This window comes from Suncus etruscus, chromosome 3 (genome assembly GCF_024139225.1).
Source record: "Suncus etruscus isolate mSunEtr1 chromosome 3, mSunEtr1.pri.cur, whole genome shotgun sequence".
Lineage (NCBI taxonomy): Eukaryota > Metazoa > Chordata > Mammalia > Eulipotyphla > Soricidae > Suncus > Suncus etruscus.
Genome location: NC_064850.1, coordinates 8,027,949 through 8,044,064, shown reverse-complemented (window position 1 = coordinate 8,044,064; position 16,116 = coordinate 8,027,949). Strand labels below are relative to the sequence as shown.

Genomic DNA, 16,116 nt, shown 5'->3' with positions numbered 1-16,116 from the left:
CAGTCTGATTCTATTAGATACTCACTTTTTAAGACTGATTCTGCTTTCAGAACACAAAGAATCCAACTTCTTTATGTTCCAGTTTTCTTATTCTTAATATTAAAATAAATTGGACGTTGGTTATTAAATAGTCACTGAGAACTAAATATTGTTCCTTGATGTTTAGCACATTCTTTGTTGTCATTTGCTGTTCCGTAAATTATCTCTGTCTTCAATTATACAAAATATTATCTACATCATAGAAGTCTTTATTCAATTTACCCTGCTTTGGTTTTCTTATTAGTTTCAACAGATGACCAACATTAAATAGAGTAGAATTAAATGGAACAGAGCTGGGCTTTATGGGGCATTATTTCCATATTTGAGGTGGAAATATTTGAAGAATTCCAAAGCTGAATTATATTGACTTATTTGTCCATGTTTTACTTGTAAGTACTATCAGTTGCCATTTGTTTTTATTTTGTAGTTATTTTCTTTTTAGATTTTCCCTTTAAAATTATTTGTAATTTTATTATCTATCTATCTATCTATCTATCTATCTATCTATCTATCTATCTATCTATCTATCTATCTATCTATCTATCTATCTATCTATCTATCTATTTATGGGATACATCTGGTGATGCTCAGGGCTTACTCCTGGCTCTGCGATCAGAAATCACTTCTGGCAGACTCAGGGATTGAACCTGGGTTGGCCAGATGCAAGGCAAACACCCTATTTGCTATGCTATCGCTTGGGCCCCTAGTTATGTGCTAAGTTTGACTGAGGTAGATGTGAAATGGTATTTTTAGGGTGGGGGGGGGCTACACTCAGCAGTTCTGAGCTCACTTCTGGTTCTGCACTCAGAACTCAATAATTAATTACTGAGTGCTGCATGGGAGACCATATGGGGTGGAAGGGATTAAACTTGCGCTGGCTGTGTGAAAGCAAACCACCTCACCTATTGTATTATTGCTCCAGTCCTGAAATTGTATTCTTATCTATTGTCTTAATTTCCAAATGAAAATGCTTTTAAAAGAAAAATGAAACAATACCAGTGCTATGACTCCTTGGTTATAAACCAAATGTTTAGTAGCTATTGTGGACTTCATAAAGAATCCTCCTGAGAGTAGCCCATTGTGTTAATGGGAAATGGGGAGATAAATTGATGCTCATAACAAAGCTTTTAAAAATGGAAATATATTGGACTTTTAGGGATGTGTAGTAAGTCCTAAAACAAATAGAATCTCATTAATAAATGATTCATCTTTACTTTTGGGCCATTAGGGGATGCTCATCAGTTACAATAAAAATCAATTTTTATTCAGATTTGTATGAAATAGATGATCTTATTCATAATATCATGAACCAGTAATTTGTAGATTACTCTTTTTTACTCATTGCTATGGGTTTGAAATCAAGAAACTTTTAACAGGTTGGTGATCATTAATAGCCTATTCCATGTGTACATTAAGAAAAGCATGCTGGCATAATGAAGCAGCAAATTGACTTTCTAGCAATTTGTATAGTTGGGCATTAAAGATATTGGAGCTGATAGTCATAGTATGACTAGAATTAATGGAACACGAGCAAATATTTGTTCATTTTAGAAGACTGTCTGATATATGATAGCTGAATTAATTCCACTTGGGATCAGAAACTCTTTTGTATTATATTAGCATATATTTTCGTTTTAGGAGCATCAGGCCTTTTCTAGTCTACAAGACATGGATTTGAATGTGTCTCCTAAATCTTATATCGTATAAGAGAGAATAAATTAGGCATTTTTCAGGCTGGAGGAATAATACAGTAGTAGGGCGTTTGCTTGCACACGGCCGACCTGGGTTTGAGCTCCAGCATCCCAGATTGTCCCCTGAGCCTGCCAGGAGTGATTTCTGAGCATGGAGCGAGGAGTAATCTCTGAGCACCGCCGGATATGCCCCCAAACCAAACCAAACCCAAACCAACCAACCAACAAAAAATAATTAGGCATTTTTGTTATAATTTAGGTTTCTCATTTGTGAAGTAGTATCAAAACCTAGCTAGCCTAGCTTTGCGTTAAGATTATTAAGTGAAATAATATACTTTGTGAATGATTTGAAAAACTTTCCATATGTTTTGCTCTCAGATGCAGGGAAATGTTTGGAAGTTTTCAGGCTGCAACTTGTGTTTGAAGTTTTAATCTTTTGGCTTAAAGCATTCAATGTATTTTTTTTTTTTTTTTTTGGTTTTTGGGCCACACCCAGTAACGCTCAGGGGTTACTCCTGGCTATGTGCTCAGAAGTTGCTCCTGGCTTGGGGGACCATATGGGACACCGGGGGATCTAACCGCGGTCCGTCCAAGGTTAGCGCAGGCAAGGCAGGCACCTTACCTTTAGCGCCACCGCCCAGCCCCACATTTAATGTATTATGTCGTATAATTAGTATCATGATCCTCTTTTTAATTATTTCATTCATTCACTCATTCATTCATTCATTCATTTTGTGTCACACTGGCGGCGCTCAGGGTTACTCCTGGCTCTGTGCTCAGAAATCACTCCTTGCAAACTCGGGGGACCATATGGGATACCGGGATTCTAACCACCATCGTTCTGGGTGGGTTGCATGCAAGGCAAACACCTTATCACTGGGCTGTCTCTCCGGCCCCTCTTTTTAAATTTATTTTATTTTTTATTTTTCTGTTTTTATTTTTAATTATTATTTGTTTTTGAGGGAGTGGCTACACCCCGGGCATTCAGGGTAACTCCTGTCTCTGTGCTCAGAAATCGCTCCTGGTTTGGGGGACCATATGGGATTCTGGGGACCAAACCCACATCCGTCTTGAGTCAGGTGCATGCAAGGCAAATAAATGCCATACCACTGTGCTACTATTCCGGCTCTGTAATCCTCTTTTTAAATTTTGAGGCCACACTTGTGGCCACTCCTTGCTCTGCACCTATGAATCACTTCTGGTAGGGCTCAGGAGATCATATGACCTGGGGATTGAACCTGAGTCAGCTGCATGCAAGACAATCAAGTGTTTTACCTGATACACTATCTTTCTGACTCCTAATTCCCTAATTTTTCTTCCTTTCTTTTTTTTGCATTTTGGGTCACATCCTGCTGCGCTCAGGGGTTACTCCTGGCTCTACGCTTAGAAATCACTCCTGGCAGGCTCGGGAGACCATATGGGATGCCGGGATTCGAACCACCATCCTTCTGCATGCAAGGCAAACATCCTACCTTCATGCTATCTCTTCAGCCCCATAATTTACTAATTTTTGACTAAAACAAACACATGTATTTATGTTTCATTCTCTGAACATTTATGTATGTTTGAAGTCCTTTCTTGACACTATAGTGAAACACTTTTCAATTTCTTCTGTAAATTTTCCTTTGGATATTTTTCCCTTTTAACTGGGCTAAAATTATAAGGGGATAAAATTATAAGGGCTGAATGTTTCGGATGTTTTGGGATGGAAAATATTTTCCTTTTTTTAAAATTAGTGAATGAACCCATACTGTTAAAAGTTGTCTTTTGGGGGGCATTCCATTTTATTGTGGAAGTTTAAAATCATGTGTTTTAAAATTTATAAAAAATGTATTGGATATTATTACTCCATACTCATAGTTTTACTTTGCTGTTGTAACTTTTTCCTTTGAAAACAGTCAACTGTCTTCAATGTATTGCCCAAGTGAAATGAGTATACATTATATTTATAAACTGACTTATGGCATTAAGACCAATGATTTCTTGAATATCTGAATACCAATCTCAAGCTAAGAAAAAAATAAACTGCTTATAATTTATAAGCTTTCTTGGTCTTCCATTAGTATTCTTTTTATTCCTTCTAAAGTCTAGTGATGTTTATCCAATAGGACAGGAGTCTCAAACTCAGTTTACCTGGGGGCCGCAGGAGGCAAAGTCGGGGTGACCCTTGAGTGCAAAGTCATTAGTAAGCCTTGAACATTGGGGGGTGTGACCCAAACAACTAAAACAAACAAAACAAAAAAAGATTCCTCTAGGGCAGGGCCACAAAATGTTGTATGGAGTGCCGCGAGTTTGAGACCCCTGCAATAGAATAGGACAAGACTGAATGCTCCTCTAGAAATAGGCTGCTTGTCAATAGATGTCATGTGTTACCTTGCAGTTCTGGTCCAAATGACTGAATTGGGACCAACCTGACCTAAGACCGTTCAGTTGTACGGCAGGCATTTGACCTGTGCAGTATAATGGCCCAGTCTGTCACCTAAATTCAAAAAAGAAAAGGCATGACTTGTTGTACCCAACTCAAATTCATGAGCTTCCTTGCTAAACTCGCTTCTCTGTCTTACTTCATATTTGCCTGTCATATCATCATTGAAGAGAATTTTTTGGTGGTTACTGCAATTAATGTTCTAATCATTTAATTCTTGCTATTATCTAGGACTTAGCATTACACCAAGTCATCTGATGCCTGACTCATAATTTATGAACACCTGAATTACAATAAAACCCCGAAGTATTTGGGATTAGAAAGCGTGTTTGGCTATCAGAATAGCATAGCAGAAGAAACTGAGCCTGAAAACTGATTTTCTTTTCTCTACATCAAAATCGAAGAAAAATTGTTTTTATCTTTTCAGTGATAGCTAGTAAAACAAACAAAATTTCTTTGTTCGGTTCGCTTAACTGTCAGTTTCTTTTCTTTTGTTCTTTCGTTATGTGTCAGCCCCTTATAACTCATTTGTGCTTGGTTTTGGTGACTGTTTTGATTAGTATGATTGCCAAACCGCACTAAAAACACTTGTTAGGCTACGTTTGCAACCACATGAAACCCAGATCACCCTGGTTTTTTCAAGGTCACTCACGACTTAGTTGGTTCTAATTTTTTAATTTTGTTTTCTATTACTTGCTGCTGTCTCCTCTGTCCAGTGCTGCATATTTTCTTATATTTCCCCCCATGTATTCCCTCTCAACTCTAGTCAATTACTGCTTAAAAATACCTTCTTCCCTTTCCTTTGTGTACTCAGCATGCTTGCTATGCTTCTCTTAAGTCTTGTTGCCAGGGGTAGAAGTGATAGTACAGTGGTAAGGCATTTTGCCTTGCATACTGCTGACTTGGGGCGAACCCAGGTTTGATCCCCAGCATCCCGTATGGTCTCTTGAAACAGCTAACTGAACCCGGCTAATTGTTTCCCCAAAGAGGAAGTTGACTTTAAACAAAGTTGAAATTTTCCAAGTGAGGCAGCAGGAGAGGAGAATATTGGAAGGCTAGAGAAGACTTGGTGCTATATTTTTGTTTGCTTTTGGACCACACTCTGGGGTTATTCGTGGCTCTGTGCTCAGGGGTCATTCGTTAGTGGTGCTCAAGGGACCATATGGGATGCTGGGGATCGAACCTGGTTTGGCCGCATGCAAGGCAAATGTCCTACCCGATGTGTTATCACTCTGTCTCCTGGAGCCATTTTTGAGAGACTTTTCACAGCAACCTAAAGAAATCTTTTAAATACCAACTGAAATAATCTGCCAGCTTAGGAATATATAACTGTTGGTACTTGGATTTTTTTTTGGTGAGGATTGAACTCATGCCTCAGTTTATATTAAAGAAGTTTATCAGGAAGATTAGGAAGAAGTTTATTAGGAAGACTAACCCTTCTAGATCATCTCCAGTGAGTGTTTTTAGTATTAGTTAGAAAACAATATGGGCCTAATTCTTGTTCCTCTTCAGATGTAGTTCAGTGGTAGATAACAGGTCGCCTGGGTTTGAAATGCTTTGTGGCAATGGGCAGATTAGTAAATGGGCTGGTACTCATTTTTCTTTGCATAAAATAAGGGTAGTTCTAGAAAATTATTATACTAAAAAGGGACATATTTAACATAGCTCCTACACTTGATCTTAGCCAAAAGGCCGAGAAGCGATTATTATTTAACATAGCTCCTACCTAATATTGTGGAAAGATGAAATCAGTGACTACTCGTAAGCTGCTTTGAGCAATGACTATCTCCGAATAAGTGCTTACTAAGTTTTTACTATTCTTATATATACTTAATATGACTGGAAAAGGATGACTCATACCGCATTTTTAGAAAGAACTATTTACTGTGAAACAGGAAATGGCTCTTCAGAATGTGTATCTTTTTTTTTTTTTCATACCTGATCTGTCCTTGATGCCTCTTGTTTATTTTGGTTTTGCTATTCATTAATAGATTCCTTTTGGACATTGTTTATGCTGCTGCAGATGGTCAAAAGGCCGATGTAGCATGTCCTTTTGAGTGGTTTGGTGGCAGTCAGAGGAGGACAGTCTGAACAACACTTCCATGAGGGTTGTGTCAATAAAGTTCTTCCCGGCCCATCTATAATTAATAAACTGTACAGAGATAAAGCACCTGGTTTCTTCAGGATGTTGAGACATGCACAGGTATATCAGTTTCCATCAAAATCTAGTGCCTATTTTTTTTCTTTCTAGATTTGATAATAGGGGGATTTACAAAATGTAGATGAATTTGACTCAAAAGGAACTCTGCTGAGTGTGCTGCACTGATTTTTCAGCGAGCCACTGTCATCTGCAAGCAGCGATAGCTCAAGGATTTTGGACTTCAGAGAGGCTAAAAGTGCCTCAGAAACCCATTGCTTGGTCAATTTTGTGTTACATGAGGGTATATTCCTGGTAAGAGTAAGCAATGTATATAGCTAAGCTCCAGAATATTTTCCCATGATCAAATTGTCCTTTTTAATTTTCAAGGCCTGCTGCTAGTCATGCCTTATGATCCTGTGAAACTAGAGGAGGCAGTGAGTGGGCTTCAAGTAATTTGCCCATATTGTGCTGGAGATTTTTCTCTGCTAATATTAGGTCACTCAAGGGCAGTTAGTTCAAGTGTTTGCAGTAAAATAAATGTTTCTTTGTGAGGTTACCCATTAGCCCTCTGGCATCCAGGGTAATGAACCAGCACAGTTTCAGGGGGGCAGGGCAGGCTTCCTTTAGGTGTATGAAAATCAGGAGAACAGGCCTTGGGATTGGTTGGGGACTGACCGTAAAAGGGGAGCAAAAAGCATACAGATCCATTGCTTCTGGCCCACCCCCCTTTTCCCCCCTTTTCTGCCTCCTCTCTTCTCTCATCTTCTTCTCCCTTTCCTTTCCCTTTCACCTTATCCTGGCTCTGCACTCAGGGATTACTCCTGGTGGTACCTGGAGGGCCATATTAGATGCAGGGATTGAGCCCAAGTGGGGTGAGTGCAAGCCAAATGTCCTACCCACTGTCTTTCCTCCATTGGCTCCATTTCTGCTAAAATTAAAACCAGAGGGATTCTATTTTGCGTCGAATTATCATGATATCTGGATCCATGTAATAAAACTTGTTCCTGTACCATAGTTACCGATTCATAAAATTTAAAATTAATATCTTGCAGCCCTAGTGTTCTTACAAAAAAATAGCCTTTTGCCTTCTGTACAGATTTTTTTTTCCTCCAAAACTCAGTGAGGGAAGTAGACACGTAAGAGCTCTTTTTGGAATATAATAGGTTTTTACCAAGGTCTTTTCATTTTCATGTCTCTCACCTACTTGGTTCATGAAACTTATTTACTTGTCTTTCTTTAGTTTTTTTGAGGGGTGGGGGGGGGCTGCACCCAGCAGTACTTAGGGGTTACTCCTAGCTCTGTGTTCCGGAGTCATTCCTGGTGGTGCTTGGGGAATCATCTGGGATGCTGGGGATCAAACCCAGGTAGGCCACCTGCAAGGCCAATGCCCTACTTGCTGTGTTATTGCTTGGGCCCCATTTTTCTCATAAATTGATTTTATCTATGTTAATATATTTTTTGGGCCACATCTTGTGACGCTCAGGGATTACTCCTCGCTATGTTCAGAAATCGCTCCTGGCTTGGGGGATCATATAGGACGCTGGGGGATCACACTGTGGTCTGTCTTAGGTTAGCTGCGTGCAAGGCAAACACCCTACCACTTGTGCCACTGCTGTGGCCCTGTTGTATGTTAATCTTTTTGTTTGTTTGTTTTTTGGGTCACACCCGGCAGCGCTCAGGGGTCACTCCTGGCTCTGTGCTCAGGAATTGCCCCTGGCAGGCACGGGGGAACCATATGGGATGCCGGGAATCGAACCACCGTCCTTCTGGATGCAAGGCAAACGCCTTACCTCCATGCTGTCTCTCTGGCCCCATATGTTAATCTTTTAAAATGTAAAAATTTTGCTTTTTACCTGAATATACATTAAAAAAAAAAAAAACCTGACCGCTTATCTTCTCCCTTCCTTCTTTTTATTGTTGTTCATTATTGGGACTAGGGTCTCATTTAAAAAAATCATTTTTGTCTTGAGGGCACAAGCTTCTGGTTTTTCATTCAGGGATCACTTCTGGGGGACATATATGGGATCAAACCTGGGATGGGTCAAACACATGCAAAGCAAGCATCTGATCTGCTGTACTCTCACTCTGGCTCGTGCGTTTTTAGCTGTGGAACTGCTTGCTGGGTTCATGTTTGCAATCCTCTTTGGCCACAGAACTTACTGAGGTTTGCACTCTTTTTTGCCTTTTGGTTGTTTTTTTTCTCCCACACCAAGCAGTGCTCAGGACTTACTTCTGGCTCTTTGCTCAGGAGTGTCCCATGGTAATGCTTAGTGGATTATGTGCAGTACAAGGAATATACTAGGGCTGCCTGCATATAAGGCGAGTGCCCCATGTTCTCTGGCAAACCCTTCTTCTTTTTGTGGTAGGGGGGAGTTTGGGGTTTTAGGACCACACCCAGTGGTGTGCTCAGGCTCTGGGCTCAGAAATCGCTCCTGGCAGGCTCGGGACCATATGGGATACCGAGGATCGAACTCAGCTCTGTCCCTGGTCGGCAGCATGCAAGGCAAATGCCTTATCACTGTGCCATTGCTCTGGCCCTGGCAAGCACTTCTTCAATTGCAGCGCTCAATTGCGCGATCACTTGGGCAGGTACTTTTGGTGCTGCTCGAATGATCACAGTTGTACTTGCAGATTTTTCAGTTGTGGGATGTTGCATCCTTTTTGGGGGTTGTGGTGGTGTTCACATACATTTAACGGTGGTGCAGCCAGAAGTCACAGTGACACCAAGGATGACAGATGACAGCAGAGCTCTCAGGATGCTGCTGAACATTTGTCGGGATGTTGGGGTTTAACTCAGGACCAGCAGGGCTGGTGAAATAGTATTACAGGTAGGCATAGGACATTTGCCTAGCATGTGGCTGACCTGGATTCGATCCCTGGCATTCCAGATGGTTCCCCAAGCACCAACAGGAATAACTCCTGAGAACAAAGCACAGGAGTAACCCCTGAGCACTGCTGAAGATAGCCCCAAACCCAAAACTAAATAAACCAACAAACAAGCAAACAAACTCATGACAATAGCTTCAAGTTATATGTTCTAAGCCCCTGCTCTGTATCATCGGGCACTTGAGGGCCAAGCAGCATGAAGGATCGAACTTGGGGCCTAACACATGCAAGACATGTGATTTAATCCTCTTTATCTCCCTGGCCTTGTAATATATGCTTTTATAGTGTCATACACCTCCCATCTTTTTTTTTTTTTTTTCCAACGGTGCTGTTTGTTTTACTTTTCTATTTATGCAATCATTTAGTACGGATTACTTTCTCTCTTGGTCCGGAGGCTCGGTGAAGACAGGGATCTGGTTTGATACAGCTCAGAAATGTATATTTAAGACCGAGGCTAGTGCCTGGTATGTTAACAGTGTTCTGTAAATATTTATGCCATTAATGAATGAATGATTGATTATTGAGTTAAACACTGTCCATTCTAAGCAAGTCCTTGTTCTGGGAAGGTTGGACAGACTTATCGTATTCCTTGCAGACTTAGTCTAAAACCTTGTAGGAGGCCACAAAGAGTTTGCAGAACTTTAGCTAAGACCTCAGATCTTTAAATAACAGTTGTGGGAAAGAGAAATGGTTTACAAAATACTTTGAAGTGGTTCTGAATGTAATGTTATTCAGCGGGAGGTTACAATAACACATTCATGTGACAGTGACCCTTGCATACATGTTAAAGACTTCTCAGTATACACAACTAGGACTGCTTTTAGCTAGGGTGTATAAGCATTAACATCTCTGAGTGCTGAATGTTATCCTAAAATTTAGGACAAAGCTGTCAGACATGGCTGGCTTTGTTTCCCTTTGCACTTTGTGTAAATCTGATGGTATGAGAATGAAGCTTTGGAGATGGCTGAGAATGGGTGTGTTCTGCTCTTGGCAGTGCTTGCCCAGAGGCTTGAGCTGCTCATAAATTCTTAGTTCTGTCTTATTTGCTTTATTATTCTGTCACTCACTCATCCAAATACTAATGCTCTTCATCCTTCATGGTTTTGACACATTGCTGACATTTGTCCTGACAGCCCAACCAGTTCACATTGGATTGAGTGAGCATCTTCTGATGATGTCTCCAGTCAAATAAGTAATTTATCAGGATATTAGAAGGTCAGAACCAAAGTTTTCTTTGACTATTGCTCCACCTTGATCCACACGGAAAGGGAAGAAAGCCTCTATGTATTGGTAATGGATGTTCATTAGCTTAGTTTTAAGCTGACACTCACACATTTCTTATGGATTGGATGTTGTATGAATTTTTTTTTTGTTTTGTTTTTTTTTGGGTCACACCCGGCAGTGCTCAGGGGTTACTCCTGGCTCTGTGCTCAGGAATTGCTTCTGGTAGGCTCTGGGGACCATATGGGATGCTGGGATTTGAACCACCGTCCTTCTGCATGTAAGGCAAATGACTTACCTCCATGCTATCTCTCCAGCCCCTGGATGTTGTATGATTTTATATTTTCTCACAAAATCTTCCAGATTTCGCTATGACGAAACTCTTGTTCTTAGATTCTTTTTACAAAGGATACAAAGGCTCAGCAGTCTGTTTTTGGGAAACAAAAATGATTTAGGAACTGATGGAAACAAAAATGATTTAGGAACTGATGGAAACAAAAATGATTTAGGAATTGATGTTTTGAGCTCTAACTGTTACAGAACTGTGTTTTGTATGCTTACATATAGATATTCATTTAAATGAATTAATTACTGAGTTATTTTGGGTGGACTGGTTTTTGGGTCCCATCCATTGATGCTCAGGGCTTACTTTCATGTTTTTGGCAGTGTTCTGGGGGACCATATGGGGTGCCAGGATTGAACCTGAGTATATTACGTGCTGCTTCTTTCTTTGCTTCTTGATGTAGAAGCCACACCTAACCATGTGAAGCCTGGCACTAAGGCCATGCCAGTTCATTGATTTACCCTGACCTGACACTAAGGTACTTGGGATGGCTTATGCTGTGATCCACTAGGGTTACACCTAGTGGGGTTCAGGGACTTTGGAACTACAACTATTGTCTGTGCTGGAGGAAGGATGCATGCTATGCCATGGACTGAACTCAAGGTCTTCTACATGCAAGGCATACACTCTACCACGCTGAACCACATCCTTGTCCTATGTTTATTTTATTATTGTTGTTGTCGTTTTCGGTTTTTGAACCACTCTCGGCAGTGCTCAGGGTTATTCCTGGCACTCAGAAATCACTCCTGCCAGGCTCGGGGGACCATATGGGATGCTGGGAATCGAACCCGTGCAAGGGGTGCAAGACAAATATGCCCAGCTCACTGCTGTTGCTCCAGCCCTATGCATTATATTTTTATTTTCTCAATCCTTGTCAACCCTGTGCTAGTTTAGCTACTACTGTTGCTATGCTTTCATTTGTATTTGAGGAACTGAGTCATAGAGACACAACTAAGATAGCCTCCTGAGGAAGTGGGAAAGTCAGGGATAGAATCCAGGCAGTTTGATTCCATAGTCGATGTTTTAACTGCCACGTGCCCCCATCCCGGTTTTCGCACATGGTGCATGGCAGGGCCTGAGCATAATCCAGGCTTCCTGACTTCAGTGTCTGCGTTTGTGTGGCCCAGAGAATAGCCTCAGCCATCTGGAAGAATGCAGGACAAGCTTACCTTTTTTTTTTTTAATTATCAAATTCTTAGTTGTGCTGCAAGACATGGAATTCATTGGTTATTGTGAGTATTTCTTTCATGTTTCTTTAGAATTACAGTTGTCAGACTTTTGAGAGTGCTATAGACTTGCTTACCTAGCACAGTTTGAATATTCTTTTGGGGGCTGTATATTTTTTACACAGGGTCTGGTTTTGTAAGTGGAAGGTAACAGTTTTAATGTTTTCTTCTATTTGGTGTGATTGAGGAGGAAATTGTATCTCTTTCCAATGGCCTGCTCAGCTGAAACTTAGGTCACCATATTGGGCTTAAAATGCTGAATATTTCAAGGTTAGAGCAAAAAGCTATGTTTAGTATTTCATGACTTTAGTGACTCTTCCTGTCCTGCTGACCAACACTTAGCCAAGAAATTATTAGCAAGTAGGAAACTTCTGTGGCAAATGCCTTGACTCAAATTGTATTCACTGTTTCTCAATGCTTTTCAGGGGCCAGAGTGGTGGTACACTAGGTAGGGAGCTTGCTTTGCACATGGCGGACTCAGGTTCAATTCCTGCCAGCAGGAGTGATAGCTGTGTGCAAAACCAGGTGACCCTCAGGTGGTCCTCACCTCTTGAAAAAATGTTTTTAAGCTATGAAAATGTTAGCATTTGCAGACATACTCTTTGTATTTTTTTTTTAAAGTCTGTGTTACTGTTCTCCAAGTTTTAATTTTGGAGTCATATACACACAGGATCATCACATACCTGAATGCATACATATAAATATGTCTATGTATTTTTCTGTTATTTTATGCTTGAATGAATTTGAAAAAAAAATCTTTCTGCTTTTTAGCCCATATGTCATAGTGCTCAAGGGCTAACTTTCCTCCTTCCTTCCTTCCTTCCTTCCTTCCTTCCTTCCTTCCTTCCTTCCTTCCTTCCTTCCTTCCTTCCTTCCTTCCTTCCTTCCTTCCTTCCTTCCTTCCTTCCTTCCCTCCCTCCCTCCCTCCCTCCCTCCCGCCCTCCCTCCCTCCCTCCCACCCGCCTGGCCTGGCGGTGTTTGGGGACCATATGGGATTCTAGGGATTAAATTCGGAGGATGTGTGCAAAAGCATGCTCCTTACCCACTGTGCTATCTCTGGTCTCTCACCTCATTTGTTTGTATCTGGGCTTACATTTATCTTTATATTACATAGTATGTTTTGTAGGAGGCATAGCATAGTAAGTGCAGTGTGCCACATGCCATCAGTGTTTAGAACTGGATCACTCAAGTATGCCCTTAATTATAGATGTACAATCTTTTATTTGGGGTGGAGGTGGGGGCAAAACACAGGGCTCAGGCTTACTCCTGGCTCTGCGCTCAGGATCAAACTTGGCAGAGCTCAGGGGACCATATTCGATGCCAGGCCTGAACCAGTTGCCTGAATGCATGACAGGCTTCTTTCCCACTGTTCTCTCTCTCTCTCTCTCTCTCTCTCTCTCTCTCTCTCTCTCTCTCTCTCTCTCTCTCTCTCTCTCTCTCTCCCTCTCTCTCCCTCTCTCTCCCTCTCTCTCTCCTTCTCTCGCTCTCTCTCTCCCCCCCCTCTCTCCCCCTCTCTCCCTCTCCCTCTCTCCCTCCTCTTCTCTCCTCTTCTCTCCTCTCTCTCCCCTTCTCCGAGATGTACAATCTTTATTACTTTTAAGATTAGAGGCCATCCCACAGTACTCTCAACCGAATGTCCCTCTGAAAAGATTCAAGTCTGTCTCATTTAAAGTGTCCAATGAAGTTTCAGAAGTAGCATCTTTAAGTTAGCAGTGCAACTTCGGGTTTGTTGGTATGTATGCTAAATGTTTATGTTTTTATTTTTGGGCCCTACCAGCCTCAGACTGATCTGCCACAAGCATCACTTGCTCTGTGACCCATTTCCTTACTTCTCTGTCCTGTCTCTAGATACTGTATTTTTGTTGTTGTTATTACTATTACAGTGATCATTATTTTGTAGTGTGGGCCACCTCTAGTGGTGTTCTGGTGTTCCACCGGCTTTGCATTCAGGAGTTACACCTGCTGTGCTCTCAAATGGCACAAACAAACCCTTCTTGAAATCATAAAGAGGGTAAGGGGAAGAAGATGATGTGTATGTGATTAAGGGTGGGTGGACTTGGCTGAAATGTCCATAACTTCTAGTAATTGTTCTTTAAGCTCAGGAGAATCATTTTTACTTATCTATATTCTTCTAGTTTTGGAGCCATACTTGGTGATCTCAGGGCTTATTTTTTCCTGGTGGTGCTTGAGGGGGGCCCATACTGGGTAATGGAATTGGTCTTGGGTTTAGCCACATTGAAGCCAAGTGCCTTAGACACGCTACTCCGAAGAGAATTTTAAAAAATTTTGGGTGATAGAACCAATATGGTTTTATTGTTTTATACACGCACTTCTCCATTGTGTCTACCACCAGCGTGTCAAGATTGCAGGCTCTATCCTCTTACCCCTCTACCTTGCTTAATAATGAAAACGGAGGGGCCGGAACAGTGGCACAAGTGGTAGGGGGTTTGCCTTGCACGTAGCTGACCCAGGACGGACCTCAGTTCGATCCCTGGAGTCTAATATGGTCCCCCAAGTCAGGAGCGATTTCTGAGCGCAGAGCCAGGAGTAACCCAAGAGCATCGCCGGGTTTGCCCTCCCCACCCCCCCAAAAAAGCGGACAAATAAGAATGAAAATGGATAGGAGATAGTAATAGGAAATACATAGCAGAAAAAGTGACTAGGGAAAGACAGGAAACGTCAGGACAATAAACTGAGATGTACCAAGAAGACTGACCATTTTGCTTATCATTTTCTCTTTTCTGGGGTTAGAAACCTGTCCTGGGAGTCAGCTTAATTTTAAGAGTTGTTCCGGAGCCATGGAAACTCGCCCTGCTCATTTTCTGACTTTTTACATCCTGTTGGTTCTCCGGAGATAAGAACCTGGAATTTGGGAGTAGCACAACAGGGAGGGAAAATTTCTCAGGAACAGGCATTCCTGGAAACGTCTTTTGCTTGGACTGATTAAATTAGGTCATCTTTCAGCACAAATGACAAAAACAATTCAGTTGTTGCTATCAAAGTCTCTGTGAGAAACTTCTCAATTTCAAGGCAATTTTGACCACTTAAGTTCCTTTGTGTGGGTGTTTTGGGGAGCACACCTGGCGATGCTCGGGGATAATTCCTTGTTTTGCACTCAGGAATCACTCTAGGCGGGTTGGGGAACCCTTTGTTGATCGAACCCAGCTCAGCTGCATGCAAGACTAGGCCCTACCTTCTGTACTATCTCTCTGGCCCCTTTGACCACTTAAATTCTTAAAGGAAGACAGGCCAGTCTAGAAGAACTCAGGGAGATAAAAGACAAAGCTTAATTGATTACTTAATCTCTGGGATATGGCTGGGGGGTGGGCACAGAAGGGCTTGGTTTAACATGTTGTGGATGAAGCATGTGGGAAATCAAATTGTCTTTTTTTTTTTTTTTTTTGGTTTTTCGGGTCACACCCGTTTGATGCTGGGGGTTACTCCTGGCTAAGCGCTCAGAAATTGCCCCTGGCTTGGGGGGACTATATGGGACGCCTGGGGATTGAACCGAAGTCCTTCCTTGGCTAGCAAGGCAGACACCTTACCTCTAGCGCCACCTCACTGGCCCCTAGTTTGCAGAATTTCTATCAGTACTCTTCATCTCTATGCATGCACCATATTTTTATGGAACATGCTGTTACTCATGCCTTCCGCTGTGTTTGAGTGTTGAAAAGTCAATTGAAAAGTATGGGCTCAAGTTACTCCTGTTTTAAGTCCTACCTTCTCTGTTTTTCATTGTATGACTTTTTTTTGTTTTTGTTTTTGGGCCACACCCGGCGGTGCTCAGGGGTCCCTCCTGGCTGTCTGCTCAGAAATAGCTCCTGGCAGGCACGGGGGACCCTATGGGACACCATGATTCGAACCAACCACCTTTGGTCCTGGATCGGCTGCTTGCAAGGCAAACGCCGCTGCCGCTGTGCTATCTCTCCGGGCCCTCATTGTATGACTCTTAATCTCCTTGTATGTTAGTTTTCTCCTAGGCTAAATTGGAAATGGACCTTTACTACATAGGTTGCTGTTGGGATTAAATGAGATATAACATGCACAAAGTACTTAGGATAATGCCTGTCGTGGCCCCCCCCCCCCCAAATGTAAACTCTCATTATTCTCTTTGGCAGGTGAAGAATATGCTTTATATTTGTCCT

General features: G+C 41.7%; 1 protein-coding gene and 1 pseudogene across 1 annotated transcript in view; one reads left to right on the top strand and one right to left on the bottom strand.

The window, feature by feature from the left end:
* Window positions 1-16,116, top strand: part of PPP2R5E (protein phosphatase 2 regulatory subunit B'epsilon) — a 159,869-nt gene that overhangs the window by 53,841 nt on the left and 89,912 nt on the right. The gene's annotated exons all lie outside the window — the stretch shown is intronic.
* LOC126005434 (uncharacterized) lies at window positions 5,769-5,859 on the bottom strand (annotated as a pseudogene).